Source organism: Diachasmimorpha longicaudata, chromosome 2 (genome assembly GCF_034640455.1).
Source record: "Diachasmimorpha longicaudata isolate KC_UGA_2023 chromosome 2, iyDiaLong2, whole genome shotgun sequence".
NCBI classification, from domain to species: Eukaryota; Metazoa; Arthropoda; class Insecta; order Hymenoptera; family Braconidae; genus Diachasmimorpha; species Diachasmimorpha longicaudata.
Window position 1 is genome coordinate 4,661,055 of NC_087226.1, and position 19,612 is coordinate 4,680,666.

General features: G+C 36.8%; 1 long non-coding RNA gene across 1 annotated transcript in view; it reads left to right on the top strand.

The window, feature by feature from the left end:
* The first annotated feature begins 2,135 nt into the window (after window positions 1-2,135).
* The window catches only part of LOC135172636 (uncharacterized), an 80,554-nt gene continuing 63,077 nt past the window's right edge, over window positions 2,136-19,612 (top strand). The window contains exons 1-2 of the long non-coding RNA XR_010301141.1: window positions 2,136-2,413; window positions 8,670-8,712. This is a non-coding gene — a long non-coding RNA (uncharacterized LOC135172636). The remainder of the gene's footprint in view (window positions 2,414-8,669; window positions 8,713-19,612) is intronic.

The following is a 19,612-nucleotide window of genomic DNA, read 5'->3' on the forward strand; positions in this document are numbered from 1 at the left end:
AAAAAAAAAATTAAATTGTCTATCAATTTGACTTTCAGTGGTTCGATTATATAAAATGGATAATTCCTTTAATAAAATTGAATTTTCCCTTGCAATTACTGGTGAATTTGTTGATTTTATTGCATAATGAATCTTCATTTGCAATATTTATTGAAATGAAGTAAATTCTTATAATAAAAATAATGCTCGGATAATAAATATTGCAAGAAAAATATATAGAAAATCTTCGATAAAAAAATTATTTTAGATCAATGACATGATAAATATATAGTTTATTTCATGGCAATAAATAATGTTTTTGAATGCAAAGTAAGCTATTTATTCGATAATTTCATCTTAAAATTTTCTACAATACCCAATAACTATTGTGTAGAACTGACGAAAAAAATATTAACTTCCTCTCCTGTGACTTCCGGTTTTTTGTACTTTTTCTTCAAATATTTTTTGGACAAAAAACGAAGAAAAAAGGGGAAACTCAACAGCTGATCGAGATGTAACCGCCTATTCGAAGTGAGGGGAGTATTGGTGTGCATTCACACTATCCCAAAATGGCGCGGAGTGGGATATCCCAGGGTCGATTTATAGTCAATTTAATGTATAGTTAACATTCCAGAATCGATGAAAAATTGTTTTATATGATATGAATGATCGATTTGATTGGTTAATTGAAATAATTGAGTGGTCGAAAAAGTTATCGGACGTGTGAGTAATCGATATTTTGACATTTTTATAAACTGAAAGACTAGGTCTATTGTTTTGCAGGTTAGCTAACATCTCAGTTCACGAGGACAGTGTACATGTGGCATGTGAAAAATAAAAACGACCTCATGAATGGTATATTGACAGTCTCAGTTGTGTGTGCAAAACGAGGTTTATGCTCGCCCCCGTAGCGAATTTAATTGGATTGCCATCGGGTTATCGATAATAAATTATTTTTCCATTCAAACCAGTTATTTTTCAATGCGTGATCATTGTACGGAGAGAAATATTCGGGAAAAATTGCGCAGAAGTAAATAGTACGAGGCGAGTTACGTAATTTTCACGGAGGGTTCCACACTTTTTAGGGGACCCTTTGAAATGTTTATAATTAGGAGATTTTCGCATTATTTCTATTGAACTATTTTTCTATGTGTGGGGAATGTAAATGTATTTTGTGTCGATATAAGTGATGAGATGTACGGAGGAGGTGTTTTTGTAAAAATTATAGTACGAGTGCGAAAAAAAAATTTCAGTTCTTTGGTTGTGAAAATACCGATTACTTTAAATGAAAAAACTCTTCGGATTTCTGTTACAAGTTCTAGGGATTTCTAAGAAAATTTTCCGGAAATTTCGGACAGAAAGCTCGCTGAACCGAATAAAATTTTCAGTGGCACCACTGGAATTTTTTCTCACGAATTCCTCTTCGTGTAGAATTCTGTGGAAAGTGATAATTGAAATGTTATTAAAAATATTTGGCTGAAACTTCCTGAATTTATCTCTTACTGTATCGAGTGACTTCCTCTGAAGTACTCCATGAATTTTTATAATTCTGAAATTACAAATTTATGAAGACATGAATGAAAATTATGAATGTCCGTTTAATTATCCCATAAACCACTTAAATCTTTAAAAATCCCAACAAATCGGTCCCTAAGGGCTGAAATCATTACATGAGAAAGATGTTGAGAGAATAATATTCAAAAAATTAAAAATTGAAGCATCAATTACGGAGGGAAAAATCGCAAAAAATTATAATGAAATTTTTAGGAAGTTTTTCAGTAAAAAATGTCACGAAACAAAATCTTTTCCTATAAAAATATTCAAAAAGAAGACCTTTACCCCCATCTTACGTAATAAATAATTACGTAATAGAGAAACTTACGTAATAAAATAATTTTCTCTGAATAAATTGCGCTTCGTTTCACTTCTCTCATTCAGTAAAATTTGCCACAAATATAACTCCCTTTAATTGCATTGTCATTCCCTAAATTTTCGCTGTTCTCTCACTTTGACGAAACTACCGCTGACTTCACCCGAAAAATTACCTACAACAACTCAATGAAAATTTAATCACAATAAACACGCAGTATTCGAACACTGATCGGATCGATAACCTCGAATCGACGTGCGACGCGAGTTCTATTATTTGGCCGAGACCATTTGGATTGAATCAGTGATTGTGTTATTATCGGTCTAGTTTCACACATTTTCCCTCGTGAGAGGAGAGTTTTCAAGCCATCGGGGGGAACAAAATGTTTATCACGAATGTGTATCGGCGAGTAATAAACTATGCATTTGAAATTAAGTCCATACCTGGTTGTATAAGAGGTTGACTTCTGCAGTGAACAACTGCAGTGAGTTGTTCAGGCACCAGAGTGTGATGACTTCTTCCAACAAATCCGAATAATTTTCTCATAATTCGCCTTCTGCAGGGGTAAGCTGGAAACACAAAAAATAACACAGATAACGTTGAGTCGATTATTATTAAACAATTCAATTTAATTAAAGAGTTAAACAATGTTAAAAATTCGATTGAATATTTATTTCCAGTTAATTGATGATGATGTCTGTTTTAATTGCAATAACGTTCATTATCAGTAATTTTTATTATTGAAGTTTAATATTATTAGAATATTATTTATTATCTTCATTTATTTTATTGTTATTTATATTTATTATGCATTCATTATTTTATTAGCATTCAGATTATGTAATTCAGTGATGGATTGTTTGATGATAAGGGCATGTACCAATGTGATTCTGATTATTAATAATTTTAGTTATTAAATTTGAGGGTAAAATTCTGAAAATTGACTAGCCCCTAAATTTGATGATTAACTGGGTTCTTGAATAATATATAGATGCGATTGTTATTTCATTAAATAAATTATCCATACGATTCTAAATTTTATCATTATTTTGTTTATTTCGTTTCATTTATTTTCAAAATATTTTTTGTTTTTGTTAAGTTGATTAAGATTTTTTGCGGATTAGTCTTGTCGGATCGTGCACTTAATTAAGTGTTAACATCATCATAATTTTTATTGACGCTCTCTGGTGTACAATTGATTATCTCCATCGCGATTCTATCTCTCTCCTCAGTTCTTCGATGGAGTGATAACAGAAAAAAATTTTTTTTGCATTTTTTATTGAATTTTGAAATTACATTTGAACAAACCATGGGAAAGGGTAGTTTCAGGAAGACTTATAGAAACTTATAAATTGTGAACCGCCATCTGCAAAGAAATCCAATCAATATAGTAATTAAGGTTGTGCTCGCGCGATAGTCTCTGCAAAAAGTTAATGCGTTGTGAAACGGCCCGGATTAAAGTATAATCTTTTGATAGTACATAATGTCACTCGACTTATTACACTGTATATGGCGAGCCAAAACGTAACTATATATATTCCATTCTAACAATTGCGTAAATTGATGAACTTTTTGCAATTATTGCTTGACAACAAAACGGTCAATCGACTCAATTTTTTTTCGATTTTATTCAGAGATAAAGCTTCCGCCCCAAATAATTTTTATTGAAAAAACTATCGATGCGATGATTTTTCAAAAATCTAATCCGTCAGTCTTCATTTCAACCCGACAAAAGTTATCCAGATTTCAAAAATTTCTATCCCACCTTCAAAACGGACAATCTCGAACAAAAAGTGACCATTTTGAAGGTATTTTTTTACCTAATCCCCATAAAAATATAAACAAAAACTGTACGTTAATATTTACATGGCAATAACCTTAATGCAAACATTTTTTTTTCAAATTCAAACTTAATAATAATTTTAAAAATATTAAGGGAGTCTAATTTGCATGAACTTATATGTTTTTAAATGATTTTAGCGTTACGTAAAATAACGATTACTGTTATCCCCTTTGAAAATAAAATTTCGTGTTCGACTTGACTCTCTCCTCTCGCCTTTTTCGATTTTCTGCTTTGGTCTCACCCTAGAGTAGAAATCTTTTTGTTTGTCCGCGATCCGTATCGGCCGGCAGCCGCGCAAAAACTACGGAAGCGAAGAAAAGGCCCGTGGGGAGGGTAAAGGGAATTGACCTAACGGTATCGCGCATTTTGCGAGGCACTTTTCCCTTTTTTTTTCTGTCGTCGAGCTGTGATTCCAACGACGGCGGTCAGGTAACCAGGGGGACGGCTCAGGCTTATATGGCGGTGATGTTTTTTTGCTCCATTTTCCTCGGTCCTTTACAGGGAGCTACCGCATCCCCCGATGGGCCATGGTCAGCTTTGACTCACTGTGCGCACCCCGGGACTTCCTGGGACTTCTTACTACTGTCACTCGAAAGAGTGGAATTTCAATTCGTTTATTGTTGGAAACCTGACGCGTCGCGGTGGTTTTACCCTTTTTTTATGGTTTTATGCTCTTTGGGGTACCTGTATCGATTTTGAAGAAACGAAAAAAATTTTGAGGAATAGACTGAGTGAAGAACTTCGGGGAAAATATGGGCAGTAGAGTTGGAAGTATATATCTAAGATCTCATGGAAAAGAGAAAATTTGTAGAAAAATTTATCTCTGACAAACAGGAAATGCTGTGATTTAAAGAAAAATTTCCGAATTTCACAAAAATTTATAATGATAATTTAATCAAAACAATCAAATTTACATTAATAATCAAATCGATTCCGTCCGATTTCAACTGATGTTTAATAAAATAAAATTGTTCTTTATGTTTTCCTTGAAGTTTTATATTTCATTTTCTTTCCAAAAAGTTGTAGTAAATTATTGAGGATTAAAATAAAAAAAGTTTTGGCAATAAATCAATAATTATAATTGAGAAAAATACTATTTTTTTAAATTCAAAAGTCATATCATATTTCTATAATAATATATAATATATATTTTTTAATATATATATATAGCTTAGCTATGGGCTCAAAAAGTTTTTAAAAAACAGCACATGATTGTTTCAAAAGGATTTTTTTTTCATCCCCTGACAATGTCAATGACAATACTGACAATTAAATCCATCCAACTCTCGAGCAATAGCGGCGCAAAATTGCTGAAAAAACTTAGATATCATCAACGAGCGAATTGAAATCAAGAACTGATTGCACAAAGCTCAACCGGTCATTCTAGCCCGGGGTTAAACCAATCAACATGGGCTTCCCTCCGGGATAATCTGAGGGATGAGCGGTCTTAGTTTGTTGCGACCAGCCGTAAATTACAGGATATCCCCTTATTCTCGTCGTAAACTGACCTCTGGGTTTCTATCGAAGTGTTTTTCGTTCAATTGCATTCTTCAGCGTTAAATAATCCTAGAACAAGGTCGAGTTGGCCGGTGAGAATCTAAACCGGCGAATTTCAAGGCCAATTTCATTGGAAAATTTCGGTATTTTCTGACTACCAACGATTAATTAATGTTTTTAATTAAATTTTCCACGTGGGAGTAAAATAAAAGGTAAATTTACTACAATATACGAAATTTAACCACAAAAATAGGGTAAATTTTCCGCACACATTTCTGTCATTTTTCAACAAATTTGCGTTCCGTAATTCCCGAGTGATTTTTTTTCACTCGAAAATTCCGATAGTTTCCCCTAATTTTTATTAAACTATTTCTCTCTGTGCACTACATTTAAAATTAAAAAACCAATTAGTCTCTTCTCCATGAAATTCCGAGTGCTTTTTTCACGTGAATGTGACAACTGGCGACGAAAAAAAAAGAATCGCATTTATAAATTACCCCGGGTTAAAATCTATGGGTCGTCTTTTTTCCACGTAATGGCACAGCTCGTCTCGTTACATAAACCAGCGAGATTATTGTATTGCCAGTGAGAATACTTCGAAATAATTTTTCTCTCATCGTTGAGAGGAATACAACCAACGGGCATTCAAGGGTGACGATGGCGACGCAGTTTCACTCACGTTTTTTACTTTTATTTTCTTGATTGAGCCAATTCCACTTCATTCTCAACCTCGGAGAAACGTCTAGTCCGGTAATATTTTTACGCCTTGATCATTTTATGTTCTCTTAGACATGTATATGTCGAGTGTTACTCCAGCCGTCATTTCGTGTTAGCCAGTTCATTTGTTACAATTTATTTGTGTCACAATGGTAAACATAGCTGGAACGGTTATTTATTTCTATTTTCTGGATGCCAAGAGAAATATTGCGTCTCTGGTAATTTTATCAACTCGCCGATTGACAATTTGTCACATTTCTTGGCACTGAAGTAACGAAGTTTGATGGAATAGTACGAGGGAAAAACCGTAAAATTTTTAATGAAAATTTATTCATTTTTAAGGAACGAAAAAGGTTCACCAATATTTCTGAATAATTTCTTTTTTTATTAATTTATTATTTTCATTTACTCATCGAAAGTTTCATTTTCTCATTGAGACTTGTCACCTTCTGTTGGATTTATTTATTTAATTAATTTTTTATTAATGAAATACATTGAATATCAAATTCAAATGTCGATGTGACTTGTTTTCCTTCTATTCTACTTTGATTCACATTCGTCCACTAAAGTTTTTTACATATTTACAAATAAATTTGATATAGTTTTCATCAGTTGCATCTGCAAACTTTTTAGCACATAATTGCCTCATTTGGATAATTTAGAAGAAAGTTTTTTCATCTGAAATGGTCGCGGTGATTATTAACTGTTGATTCAGTGACAGTTGCAGTTGAGCTTTCAACATAAAATTTAATTGAAAGGAAAAATTATAAATTAATTTGTTTATAGCCCTTAAAAATTCCAATTTATGACAACAAGTTATTAACAACGAGTATAACTGTCCCCTGAATTCTGAAGAAAATTAATTTTCCCATTAAAATGCACAAAATCCAAGGAAACAATTTTTATAAATTAATAGCTTTCATCTGTGAAATTTGTTTTTTTTCTTTAAAGTCGTGTACCCAATACAATAAATTATTTACTGTCATTAACGTTACACTAACCAATTTTCTCTCAAATATTTACAAATAAATCTGCTACATTTTTCGTCGCTTCCCTCTGCAAATTTCTCATTCATAAAAAATCGCCTCCACTTCGATTTTCCGATTCAATTCATCGTTCCACACACCTCCCATCAACAAATATTTAAAACTAAAAATTTCTCATCACCATAATTTACTAATTAAACCCTCCGCTTCCCAATCAGCTCAAAAAATTTGTTAATGGAAAACCCCAAATCTTCCTTCACTAAGAACGATTTTGGGTGGACAAAAATGAGAAAAAAAAATGATGGCGTCATGATGAGAGCCAATAGAGTGGCTGTTCTCACCAACACGTTTTCTACCCACCGTTGGGCCAAGGGTGAGCGGAAGGGGGGGAGGGGTTGGGGGATTTCCATCAAGCCGGCGGGGGTATTGTCCCTTTTGTGTGATCAGCTTTCTCTAGGCGGGGTGCAGGTAAAGTAGGTGGAGTGAGTTGTGTGCGATGTGATAGGGCTCTCTGACGTGCCGAAGGGACGACATACCGGGATTAGATAGATACATACTTTCCTTTTACACAATTTACGAAAAATGAGAACAGATAGAACAGCTAGGATGACTTCGACCTTTGGAAATGCGGGGAGTGGAGCGATATGTATCCCTCATCCCCTTGCTCCACCGCCCCCTCACCCCCCTTCATCTACCCTCAACCACCCCACGAGTTGATATATGTGAGTGGAGAGCAAAAAGGCTATCTCATAAATGCGTTGGAGCGACTACTGGTGACGGAATGTGGATAGACTTACATCACGTATGCGGAAGGTAAATGGATATTGATGGAGAACATCGATATCTATGATTCCAAGGGGGAGAGGGGGGGGTACTATTGCGAAGGTAAAAGATTGAGGTTCTAGGGTCAATGCAGCACTGTTAGAAAAATTTTTGAGAAATTTTCCGCAGAAAATTTTGGACATTTTCATCATATCGTCATGGGAGGGAGATTTTAAAAAAAATTGGGGTTGAAAATTTAGATTTTTGGGGAGGTATTGAAAGGGATTGGCAGTTTCCGGTTCACTTTTGGGGGGAAGTGAACGAAATTGGGGGGGTTTGGGGGATTTTTTTTCTTGAATGGAAGAAAAAAAATTTGAAAATTGAGGATTTCATTGAAAATGTTGGGTAATTTTACAGCGAATGGATGTATGGGGTTGTAAAATTGAGGAAATTCTGGAATTTTTATCTCCATGTTTCTTGAAATTCTGGAATTTTAGGGAAGTTTCAGTAAAATCTGAACTTTTATTACTGTAACCCCTCAGTATTAGTGTTCTGAAAATGAATAGTGAAATTTCATTTTTCGTCTAACAGTGAGTTTTGAGTGCTACTGTACACGCCGATAAATTTCTGAGGAAAATTCTCGTGCTATCGGGAGGAAGAGGTGGAAAGTGAGGGCTAGAAATAAATTCCAGTGCTGGCACTGCAAATTTTATTGGCTCGAGCGTAAATTCTTCCCCGAACTTCCGTGAAAATTTGTCGGAAATCGTGAAAAATTCGAGGAATTTTAGTTTACCGTTATCATTTTTTTTCACACCCGAGAATTTCAAGAAAATTTAAATTAAGAATCGGAGGACTTGAAATTTTTGTAACAATACGGGAGATATTTATCTTTCGTTTCACGTCTTCATAAATTTCCACATGAGAATTTATGGGTTATATTTCCATCCACGAATTTTTTATACAATTTTGTGGCCTTTAAAACCTTTTTTGATGGTCGTAATCATTTTTGTTACAGAAGTTCCAGACGAATGTAGCGATGGCGGTCCGGCGGTGAATGGGTGAGCAGACAAAATTTCTTGAAAAATCAAAATTCCTAGAAATCAACTAGTGAAGGGCGTAGAACCTTTGCGTTATTAGTTTTATCATTTTTAATTGCATCATCTCCCTCCTCACATTTTTCTAAATCAGAAAAATAACTCAAAAATTAATTTTCTCTAAAATTTCCCATTATTTTGAGCTCCGTAAAAAAATTCACCGCAAACAATGTAATCAGAGACAACTGAATCAATTTTTTCGGGAAAAAACCATAAAAATCGGTAAATTTCCCCCGCGGAAAGAAATATTCAGTAAAAATTACGAAACTCACAGTGCACTCAGAAAATTTTCCGGTTCGAAAAGATTCACTTCCCGAAAATTTCCTACACCAGCACTCTCTTTCGGAATTACGAAAAAAATACGTAATTTTTACTGAACCGTAATTTTTACATTTATCCCCCTATGACAGAATCGTAATTTATCCCACGAGATTCAGATAAACATTACGGGACGTTCAGGAAAAAATCCGTGACGATTCCATAAAAAAAAGTTTCTCTCCACTGAAGTCAACAGAGACATCCACTACTCGTCATTCCATATCTCACATTTCGTCCCTGACAGGATGAAAAAGTCCTGTACAATTGAGTTCACTCCGCGGTAACTCGAGTAATTCGGTCATTTTTCTCCGGCTTTTTTCTCCTCACACATTTTTCGTTCCAATTTATCCCTGACATGCATAATAATTTCGTTTTTTCCGACGTAATGTCTTAATACCAAATTCTTTTCACCTGAACTCCATTCCACGACTGCACTATCCAGCAAATCATGAAGAAATGTAGTCATTGCGCAGTGGAAAATATTGCGCTTGATTATACCCAGCGACGAAACAAAAAATAAATAAATAACCTCGAAGAATTGCGAATTTCCATCACAACAAATCCCCGCGAAACGACAAAATCCAACGGCAAACAGTCGGTTGTGCTTATTCAACACTTGGAGAGATTATCATAAACGTGAGGCAATGAGATTTATAATATTTTCCTTCCGCTTATCACTTCCACAGTTGCATTTGGAAAGAGAAATTTCGAGAATGCGTGAGTCAAAAGGGGGTGGTTTTTTTTTTCTTTGTTGAACAGAAGAATTACATTATCCTTTCTTCGACTTCTCTAAAAAGAAGTGGAAAAACCGATGTTTGAAGTTTTTATACAACTCGGAGAATTCAATTTTCTCCAACAAAGGTAAGTGGTTGTAAAATCGCACATGAACTCGGTGGAAAAGTCTTTTCCACTTTTTCTTCATAGGGACTATCAATAAAGGGGACTAAAATAAGTTAATCGTATCCACTCTTCTTGTCACGGAAATCGATGTCAAATGAATCGATTCACGAACTTTACTGTGAAGTTGGAAAATTTCCGGGTGAAAAATAATTGGGGAACGTACCGTTATTTTTGAAGATGAAAATCTGAAGAAATTTTTTAGGAGAAGTTTGTACCAATGGACGCACTCGGGTGGAATTTGTGCCCATTCTACAGTCTGGTATCACGGCTGATAATGAATTTAGAAGTGGTACATAATTTTGAGTTTTATGAAAGAATTTTCCTTTCTCACGTTGACCGGAGACAAAAAAATCAGGAGAAATTACCTAATCGCGTGGTAATTATGTCTTTTTGGCTCCGCGAAAAAATTACCACTCAGTAAAATTTGTCGGCTACGTTGTAAAAGTGATGTACTGATAAAAAAAAATTAACTAGCTGTTAAATAATTTTTTTTAATTACTAAAGTTCTACGGAGTCAACACATTTCACTGAACGGTACGGTAATTTGACGCTAACGACGGAAACATAACACCATTATCAAACGGCCGGGAAATTTTTACTGAGCTTTTCTCTCCGATATCACAAAAGACAACAAAACGAGGAAAAAAATGACTTCACTCTGAAAGAAATTACTGAATGATGAGTAACAATATATGAAGAGGAATTTGATTTTCAATAATTAATTCATAGAAAATTAAGAATTAAAATTAGACAGAAAAGTTCAGTAGTAATTATCGAATCATTTGGTAATCGCGTTATAATGAATTTCACGAACCAGTTTGTAAAATGTTACAACTAATTAATAACAGTCCATAAACTGAATTCATTCCCTTTGACAATCGATTCTTATTTTCTCAATAAATGTTTGTCCCTTCCTTCGAGACACCAAATTTACTAACAAATTTCTAATAATTACGATTCCCCTTTTCCGCGAAAAACAACTCTCTTATCATCCTCCAAACGATTCCTTAATTATCTCCCTCTACAAATCTGTCTATCTATGGTAGATCCAAGAAGATGGATTGGACTCTTAAATAAATTTGTCCAACTTCCCAAAGATCCAATTGAAAAAACTTACTGAATTTCAACAATCAATGATTTTTAAAAAATTTTTAAATTAAAAAAAAAATTTCTACCCCTCCCCAGCATCCAAAATCCCAAAAAGCCATTCGATTAAAAATTCCAGTCAATGACCTTCTCCCTATTCCCCTGCCAACATCTTCGCCCCTCCCCCCATTCCCCCTTTTCCCTCCCTCATTCCCATCAAAACCAACCACCCAATTCCGTTATTGGGAATATGGGTTAGCCGGAGTCACCCAATTCCGTTATTCCCAATCAAAAATTAATTAATCAGCCCCCTACGTCCCCAACAATTCAAAAATCACCCCCTACCCTCTATCCCCCAACAAAAATGCAATTAACCAACTAGACTACGTTTCACACTATCTCAAAGGGCTCTCGCCTCTGGAGATGAGCGTTAATTTTCATCGTCGATCCGGAGCCCTGAATTCCGGCTGCGCTGATGAATCCCAGCCAAGTGAATCGGCTTCATCCTGGCAACTACATATGCCAGGGCGAACGAGCATAATGGCGGACCATGGACTGACTCGACATCTTTCTCTTTCTCCCTTTTCCATCCCCTTCTCCCTTACTCTCTCTCTCTCTCCCTCTCTCTCTATCCCCCTTCCTTCTCCTCCCTTTTCTCATTCTATCCGAATTCTAGTAAACGTTGCTCTGGCTGTGTGGATATAATCCACCTTACCTACTCACCACGGTGGCACATCGGTACCTAGGGCTTTACATTGATCGGCAGCCGGAGAAAAGCTTCCCTCTGATTGGCCAACAAGATCCGGGATCCTTTCCTCGGAACTTCTCTCGCCGAAATGTGGTATTTTGTCGTGTGGACCGGGTGGGAGGAAGGGCAACGACAGGGCTAAGAAATGTTTCTCCCCTGTTGGGTGGAGGGAGGGGGATGGAATGAGGGTGGGGGGAGGTGAGGGAAGGAGGGCAAAGGACAGAGAGGGTTTGGCAAATTGAATACAGTGGGAGGGAGAGAACCAGCTCACCGAAATCCCGGGAAAGAAAATGGAAATCGTGTCCTTGGGTGATATTTTCGAGCTAACCATAGCTCAATCTCGGGATTAATCAATGGATGTAATCAAGAGTTCGTAGTTTTGGAATCTGAAGTTACTTGGGAAAGTTGAGTAATCCGAGAAATGCTGGAGCTGGTGGATGAAAAATATTATTTGAGGAAAATGCTGTTGAATTGAAGATTTTGTACTTCGGGAAAATGAGGGAAATTAGTTTCAGGATTATGAAATTGGAGAGATTAGGTTTCTGGGAAGAAAGGGAGTGGAATGGTTTTGTTGTTTTGAAGAAATTCAGTCTAGAGAGGTTCCTGCATTATTTATAATGCAGTTGAATTTTTTTGTCCGGGGAAATTTCTTTTTTTACGTGATAATAAAATTTAAAAAAGTGAAAGTTCGTTTTTTGTTGAGTTGTACGGAAAATGATGGAACAGTTGGATGGAAAATATTATTAGGGAAAAAGTTCTCTTGGATTGAAGACTTATTATATTTCAGAAATATTTGAGAAATTATCTCGAGAATTATGAAACCAGAGAAATTACTTTTCTCTACAGATCGAGGATGGGATTCTTTCTTTTAAAGGAATCAATTCTGAAGAGTCTCTTCTATCATTTATAACATAATTTAATTTTTTTGTCTTGTGGAAATTTCATTGTTTAAGCCCCAAGAAAATTAAAAAAAAATGAATTTCTTTTTTGGTTAAAAAATACCAATAAAATCTCATTATTCTTTTTGACAATTCCTTCGACTTATAATGATTTTTTTATTGCAACAAAAACCATTTGTTTTGTAAATAAAAATCGAAAATCAGTAGATCAAAATCGGCGATTTTTCCTTTTGAAAGAAAACAATTTTAATATCACACGGATTTTGTTTAATATTTTTTTCTTTTTTCCCAACAAAAATAACATCATCTTGCTGATAAATACTAATATAAAAAATTCCCTCACATCCTCTTTTGTACCTCACCATTATTCAATACCTCACGTTCTGCAATGGCATTGAAACCGATATTATATTTTACATAATACGGCATATGGTAATCAGGAATGCGAGAGTCAGTCGGCATCTCTTTGTTGCTATTTAATCACTAAGCAGGGTCTTGTATGCCCCCTTCTCTTTCAATTGCCATACGTAATTTCTAACGCTTCTCTCATCAATCGCATACACACAAGCGTGAAAAGGAATCTCCCTGTAGTGATCGTATTCACCGGCAGATGTACCGCCAGTGAGAAAAATCACATGATTGGTTACATTCTTGCATAAAGGCGTTGCTAACCGTTTCGATATTCATTACTTTTCGATATTCTGCGGAATCCACGACCAGTAGCTTTCACAAGATCCTTCGATTTATTAAAAACTTGACACGTTTTCCCTTTTAGTGCGTGTGATAATCGGTATTCACTACTGGTAGCCATCATTCGAAGATTCGGTTCTGTAATAACGATCAATTTAAGACTCTGAATCGAGAAATCTCGAGGATTTCGGCTCTGAATAATTCGGAGTTTATCGAGAAATAAATTTGAATTTTGGAGCCTGAAATCAACGAACGATAGAGTGAGATCGGCTTTTGAAATTATTCATTTTCTCACTTCAAGGGAAGTATTTTGGAAGTCCTTCCAAGGCTCTAATTAGGAGGATAAATGGTGTCGATAGTATCGATACTCTCAAAGTGACTCGTAGAAAAAAAATAACTTCATTTTTTTAGTGACGAATGTTTTTTTTTGGATAGCCATTGACGAACGTCTAATGATCGGTAATAAATTGAGAAATCGATATGAGATGACTACCTCCTCCTCTTATTTTTGACCATAACATGATAATTTAAAGTCAATGAAAAGGATGGCATCAATTGATTTATAATTCATGCCGCAAGTGATTTGGATCATTCATTATTTACCCGATTTATTCGAACGCAGACGACCAGAAGGTAATTAAGACGAGAAGGATTCGCAATCAACTAACATTAAGGACGAAAAATATTGATTCACGCCTAGGTCGACTTGACTTCCGTCGATTTGTGGGTCGAGTCAAGTCGATCGAGTCGGGCTAGACCGGTTCGGATATTGGTTTGATGTCCGGCTCGAATCGATCAGAATCAAGTCGTAAAGTCGCTTCGACTTACGTCGATTTGTCGCCTCGATTTACGCCGATTTTTGACCTGATTTGCGCCGATTTTTACTATTCATTCAACTGGAGCGAAGTTTAATTGAAGTGGCCTCGAATGAAGCCAAAGAAATCCGCTTGATTCAATCATAAAATCGGTTTGAATCAACCGGAACAAAAAATCTTGAATCGACTCAAAAAATCGGCTGAAATTATCCGCCATTCATTGCTTTATTAAGTTATAAATTTGAAGAAAAAAAATTAAAAATGATGTCTGACGTGGAAGGCAGTATCTTGGGAATTGACAACAAGTTCATTCCATCTGCATCCAAATCTCTCCGATATCGGAATTTCACCGACCAATAGCAAACGAAGACCGCTGAATTTATGAGTCGTCTCCATACATACTCTGATATCACTAGACTGAAGGAATCGCTCCACTCCCATGCATAAATTGTCGGCATCTGCACCAACATTGCAAACCCTTCCACGCTGGATGGTCTCTGCAGATAGTGGAATCCCCTCAAGGCACTGGGGTTGCAAAATATTTCCAATCACTAGCTGAATTTCTTGCTCTCCAACAAAAAACCTAATGCTTATCTTCATGGTAATCTTCTTCTGTGGATAGCATACACATGAGTTTTTTCCCTAACTCGAACAAAAAAAAAGAGCTTCATCTCCACAGAAGGATTCCTTGTTTCATACGTAATTACACACTATATAAACGAGTGATAAATACTTCGATAACATACAGCTGCAACAATGAGCGATGCATAACTTTCTAGGATGTGAACGTGACAATGAATAGTTATTATATTATGCAACCGGATGTGCCACAATAGGGGAATCCAATTCATGGCAACCATTTTAGTCTTCCTTTGGAGAGAATTGAAAATTTTTTTTTGGTCGAAATAAGGTGAAGATGCGGAGACCTAGATCCGGGAGGGGAGATCGGTAAACATAGCGCATCCATTGGTAGAGGTTCAGGGGGAGCAATATTCCGGGGAAATTGAAGAACTTGAGTTCGTGGATCGGTTACAAAAGGGATTGAGGAAATTAGGCTGATGATAGCGAAATTTTTCTCTGAAAATTTAGATAAAAATTGCCAGACGCTACGTGAAAATTCCGGAAAATTTTCCGCTATTAATTGTCGCTCCGGAATTACTGAACATTTTTTTCTGTCCATGGAAAACAGTTTCCAAAATAAATTTAACGTTTGGTATTGAGGATTTTGTAAATCTGGATGTGCACTTTCGAATTAAAACTTTTCTGGTCAAGTTTTAACTCGAGATTTTCAAGTTTGACTTGAATGGGATTTCAAACTTCTGTTTAAACTTTTCAAACTCTCGGTCAAGACAAAACTTGAAAATTAAAGTGCACTCAGAGGAATTTTAAACATCTGAAACTTTGAGTTGAAATTTTAATTTCGTTATAATTTTGTTTTTCGCAGATTCTACTTGAAATTTTCAATTTTCTGCGAGAGGTAACTAAATTGGAAATCACGATTTTCATATTTCTACCTAAACGAGACTTGAAACTCTCAATATAGAACCCTCCCCACCTGCGTCCACTTCAAATCCTCAAACTTGAAGTTCAATTAAAAAATTTATAACTCGCAGATTTCAACTAACACTCCCTTAAACTTGAAGAACCACCAACCTCTCCGGTAGCAGACAGAGAATGGCCAACAATCGGCCACTACTGGCCCATTTTCGGCCTCCCTAGCCCATCCTTACCCAATTGTCAACCAATACTGACTCCCTGTCGATCAATCTTCACTCATCTCCATGATCTCCATGATATCTCTGATGCTGGCCCATCATCGGCCAATACTCGGCTAATACTGGCCCAATGTCGGGCACGCCTGGCCCATCCCCGGCAAACTATCGGCGCATTCCTCACATCCTCCCAAAATTCCAACTTCCCAATTTTACCTCCAAAATTACAAACCAATTTAACTCAAAATATTTCTTCCTAAAAATCATGAAAAAAAAATTCACTCTAAATTCAAAACAAAAAACCCCGAATATTGATCATATTCCCGTCAGCAGGATTTTCGTGACTGCCGGTACGTTTGGCGCCATCTCTCGTCAGGAGCCCCATGTAATTCCCCCTCGGTCCATCGCCTGAGGGGTTACATAGACACGGCGGGGCAGGGGAGTTGAAAAGGCCGGGGGAGAGAGGGGGATACAGCAGGCGAGACAGGGGGGCTGATAATGGCAACGAGTGGGACGGGGCCACCCTGTCACCACCCTCCCCCTCTTCGTCCCTCGTCCACCCGTAACTTTGTATCGATCCTCAGCAGGTTACACGAATTCCAAATTACATACTTTGTATGAAGATTTTATCAATGTGAAAGTATGTTCAGAAAAGGTCCATTCAATTTTCGAAGATATATTCAACTTCTTTTCTTCTCCCAAGAGTCAAAAAAAAAATTTATATATATATATTCAATGACGACGATGTGCCCGCATGATCGCTAATTAGCCATTGCTGGACAAACGTGACAGTATTATAATACCTCCCCCGGACAAAAATCATTCCATAAAGTGTCAAGTTTATGGACATCACGATGGCAAATATCATGTTGTATTTTTTATCTTGATATTTGAAAACCTATCGGTGACCACAAGGCAACAATCTCGCATATCCATAAATCCAATATTTTACGCGTTAAACATTTACATTTCGTTGGATTTTTTTGATTGTCGTTTGGCTTATGATCAGTGCCCAGGTAGGAAATGCCAATGTCCACGAAACGGGCCAGGTCTGGCACGAGACTGGCTTGCCAGATCTGGGCCACCAAGCTTGGCCCGAGGCATGGCCAGACCGGCAAAGAGCATGGCTTGCCAGGCTTGGGTCACTAAGCTTGGCCCGTGGTATGGCCAGACTGGCAAAGAGCACGGTTTGCCGGGCTTGGGCAACCACGCTTGACCCGAGGTATGGCCAGACTGGTAAAGAGCATGGCTTGCCAGGCTTGGGTCACCAAGCTTGCCCCGAGACATGGCCAGGCAGACAAGGGGCATGGTTTGCCAGGCTTGGGTCCCATATGGAACAGCATTCCAAAAATTGAATTCTCATGGGGAATGTTCCTTCACTAAATTTTTCGTCCTTTGATTCTCCTTCTTCCGAAGGTACCATTATTTCTTCTGAACATACTATTTCAGGGGAAAATATGCGTGGATATCACCGTATACCACACATTCTATGACAACAGCCCGTAAGATGGCGTGTTGAGTAGTCTGATTGTGGCAGTAGACATGAGTGTCGTGTGCGGCAATTTATTATTTTAATATTACTCTTTTACTATTGTAATATGTCTCAGAGTTCATATTCACGGGTTAAAAAATACAGACATTTTCATCAACTGAAGAAAAAAGAATCTGTAAACGTAGAAGGCGCTAAAGAAAAAACTCCGGATTACAGTGAACGCAATAATGCCGATGAGGAAGAGGTTAGTTTGCCAACAGCCAATGAAATAACTATCCGTAGTGGATCTATTGTGGATCAAATTAGTGGAGATGTCGATGTTCGACATCTCGATGATAATGCTAGTGCTTGTGGTGATAGTTGGTCGGGTGGTGATGGTGATTGTGGCTCGTATAAGCATCTTAATGATTGCATCAGTGAATCCAATAGCAGCGTTGGAGACAGGGATGAACCAATTCTTGGGGGCTCAGGTTGTGATGGTGATTCAGATGACATTGACAATGATTTCAACAAAGTATTCACTGACAGCATTGGAGACAAGAATACACAAACTCTGGACAAATTGGAACCGCGGGGAATGGAGCAAAAAATTAATCAATGGGCAGTGAAATTCAGAAGAGCTACAACAGCAGAAGCAATCGATGAATTGTTAGCCATTTTAAGAAGTGAAGGTTACACATCAATACCCAAGACTACACGGCAGCTTTTGCAAACTCCCCATTGCAGACACCTAACAACCATGAGAGGAGTTCATGAGATTCCAGGTGAATTCATTTATTTGGGAATCGCCTCGGGACTCAGAAAAATAATTTCAACTCAAATTTATCGAGAAAACGACATTTCTCTTCTGGTTCATATTGACGGTATGCAGGTATACCGGAATGCTAAGAAGGAAATTTGGCCAATTTCAATAAAAATACAGCATCCAAATTACACTACCAAACCCTTTGCTGCCGCGATTTATTGTGGGGATGGGAAACCATTATCAGCCACAGAATTCATGACTGATTTTGTTGAAGAGGCCAATGAACTCCAAGAAAATGGTTTGCGCATTGATGACAAGGTTTTTGAGGTGAAAATTGTAGCAATAGTGGCTGATTCGCCAGCTCGAGCATTCATTTGCTGCCACAAAGCTCCTGGAGCCTTCTATGCCTGTGGAAGGTGTTTCACCAAGGGCATTACAGTAGGTTGTGGAAGACGAGGAAAACGCATATATCCAGTGACCAATGCAAATTTACGCACTAAAGTATCCTACGAGACGCGAGTTCAACCAGAACATCATTATGAAGGTTCTGTGTCCCCGCTGCTCTCTTTGGATAGATTCGATCTGACAAAACAAGTGCCATTAGATTTAATGCATTTATTCTATTCTGGTAATATGAAATGGCTGCTGGATAAATGGCTAACGAGAAGTTCAGCCCAGAGGATCAAATTAGCTGATGTTCGTCGGCTTGATGGTATTATGAGGTCATTAAAAGCCGATATCCCTATTGAATTTCAAAGGAAAGAATTTGATGTGAATAATATCTCAAGATGGAAAGCATCACAATTCAAGTTTTTCCTTAATTATTGTGGTATCGTCGTGTTACAAGATTTCTTACCGAAACCTTTACGTTGTCATTTCTCATTATTTGTCTTTGCTAGCAGAATTTTAAACAGTAAGGAATTCGTTAAGGATTTGAGTGAATATGCTGGATCTCTGCTAAAAATTTGTTTCGAGACGTTACCTGATGTTTATAATGATGAAGGGGCTCAAGTTCTCAGTTGGCATAGTATCATCCACGTTGCTAATGATGCCCAATACTTTAAAATTCCTCTGAATGAGCTCTCAGCGTTTTGGGGAGAGAGTTACATTGGTTTATTTAAAAAACTCGTTCATTCTTCGATAAAACCACTCACACAAATTATCAACAGACTAACTGAGATGGAGTCTGGAGGAACCATGGTAATTAATCAGAAACACATACTGAGTGATTGGGTTATCGCGAGAAAGCCTACAACGATGATAATTGATGGGGAAATTCATTTAACATCAAATATGATCAACATCAATGGTCTAACCTTGACGACAAGTCATCCAAATAACGTGGTACTCCTAGATATTGAGAAAGTTTTCGTAATTTCACAAATTCTCGTTAAATCAGGAAAATCCAAAATTTGTGATGATCTTACTGGTATATATATTTTCGGACACCAGGAAAGTA